Below are 2600 nucleotides of genomic sequence, written 5' to 3'. Positions count from 1 at the left end.
CGCTACCAGCCAGCGCCGTGAGAGTGAAAGAGAGGGCACAAGGAGCAGGCATTCTATCCTTTATGATTACCCAGTCTCCCTTGCAGAAATGTTTTTGTTTTTGGCCTTGGTGCTTTTGATGGGTATTGTACGAAAGAACCGAATTCCTGCATACTGGACAAGGGACCGTATTATGCTTACACCAATATTTAGCCAAGTAATGAGCCGTAATCGGTTTCAGGAAATTCTAAGCCACCTCCATTTTTATGATGCTGATGATCCTGCAAATGCTAATAACACAGACAAGATGAGGTGAATTAGTTTTGTTTTTGATCACCTAAGGCAGACATTCCGTTCCTCATTTTATCCCTATAGAGACCTCGTCATAGACGAGAGTCTTGTGTTGTGGAGAGGCAATATTTCATTTCGGCAGTAAATACCCAGCAAAAGGCACCGCTATGGGTTCAAGATCTTTATTATGTGTGACTGTAGGACTGGTTATGTGCAAGACATAGTCTTGTACACCGGTGCACAGACAGACATAATAGATGATCGGAGTATTGGTCTGTCTGGAGCAGTGGTAAAGACAATGTTAGAAGACTATCTTCATCGTGGTCACATACTTTACCTTGACAATTGGTACACTAGCCCTCTTCTCGCTCGTTATCTACACAGGCATGACACGGGGATCTGTGGGACCTTCAAGGTGAACCGGCGTCACATGGTCAAGGTGAGGCGGAAACTTGACAGAAATGAGGTGGTCTTTTTCCAGGCCAACAATATCCTTGCAACAGTGTGGAACCACAATAGAGAAGTCCACCTCTTGTCCACGGTTCACCACCCCTTGATGCACCGTACAGAGTCGGTAGATTATCGGAGCGAGAACAGGCGCCACATATGGAAACCTGAGTGTGTGCTTGATTATAATATCAACATGTGCCTGGTGGACCAGTCAGACTTCATGATATCCACTGTCGAGTGTGCCAGGACCACGATGAAGTGGTACAAAAAACTATTCTTTCGCCTGGTTGACATTATTGCCCTGAATTGCCACCACCTTCACGCCATGACAACAGGAGTTCAGGAAACCTTTGAAGGGTTTGTGAGGGAGCTGACAAGAGAGATTGTTGCAAGGTATGCGGTTGAAAGGTCCCAACACCGCACCCGCACAGCCCCAGGTGCCCACCCTCCCCTGAGATTATCCACCCTCCATTTCCCCACTCCTATACCTCCCCAAGCAAATAGACCTAGGCCCCAACGCAGGTGTCATGTGTGTAGCAATTCCTGCATGAGACCCACCACTCAGAGAAAGGACACCCGCTATGAGAGCGTTCAGTGTGACGTGGGTCTGTGTATTCACCCATGTTTCAGTGAGTTTCACACGTTCCTGCACTTCTGATGAGGTGTGAATGCGATAGGACACTGATACTCTGAAATTAATGCGACAAACAGACGCTCAGTGTAATTATAAGGCCCGTAGATCTGTAAATAGTAGTATGGAAGTGGAAACGGGTGTAATATAAGTAGAAAATTATTATGTAAGTGTATGAATATTATCTAAGTGGAAACATACCTTGTGAGGGTATTTTGATGCGATATTCAGATGCTCAGTGGAATAAATAAGGCCCGTAAATATGTAAATAGGAGTCTACAAGTGAACACGGGTGTAATATAAGTGGAATATTAGTATGTAAGTGTATGAGTATTATCTAAGTGGAAACATACCTTGCGAGGGTATTTTGATGCGATATTCAGACAGTGGAATAAATAAGGCCCGTAAATATGTAAATAGGAGTCTACAAGTGAACACAGGTGTAATACAAGTGGAATATTAGTATGTAAGTGTATGAGTATTATGTTTGTCGAAACATTCATTGCAAGGGTATTTTCATGCGATATTCTGACGTTCACTAGAATAAATAATGGCAGTAATTATGTATAGTGCAGAATAGGGTGTAAATGGGTGTAATGTAAGTGGTAAAGTATATTGAGATTGAAGAAATAAAGTAAAAGTGGAAACACGAGTGTTAGAGAGTGTGCTTGCTACGAGAATATGCGCTAACATTTCGCTAAATGCCCTCGTAATGAATGTAAATAATTGAAAACGTTTACAGTGGTGGAGGAAAGGTTCAATGTAAAGAAAAAAGTATTATGAAAGTGATAAAACAATGTTGTATGTTGAAATACGAGTCGTAGCGAGTGCACTGAGTATGCATATGTGCGCTATAATTATGCTACATGTCATCGTAATGAATGAAAACAGCTGAAAACATTTACATACAGTACAAAATGGTAAAATGGCATTGAAACAGTAGTATACAAGTGGAAAAAATGATATGTTGACTGAAACAAGAAACTGCACATAGTGTTTTACCAATCGGACCAAACTCGCTATGCTTGCGCGAAGGTACAATGCTTATTTTTCATATATATGTCATTGAAATTCATTAAATTGTTATTCTTATTGTTTATTAGTTCAAAATCAATAAATGTAGAGGTGTTTTTGTTGTTTCTCCCAAAATTACCTACCATAGAAAACGTGAGCGCCTCACATGTCAGTGATAGAATACGATACCTGGCATGGGGGACCTCACCTGTTCTCACCAGTTGTGGACCATGGT

This window comes from Coenobita brevimanus, chromosome 18, assembly GCF_032717465.1.
Source record: "Coenobita brevimanus isolate Jiangsu-jjx chromosome 18, ASM3271746v2, whole genome shotgun sequence".
Classification (NCBI taxonomy): domain Eukaryota; kingdom Metazoa; phylum Arthropoda; class Malacostraca; order Decapoda; family Coenobitidae; genus Coenobita; species Coenobita brevimanus.
Note: the sequence above shows the minus strand (reverse complement) of the source record.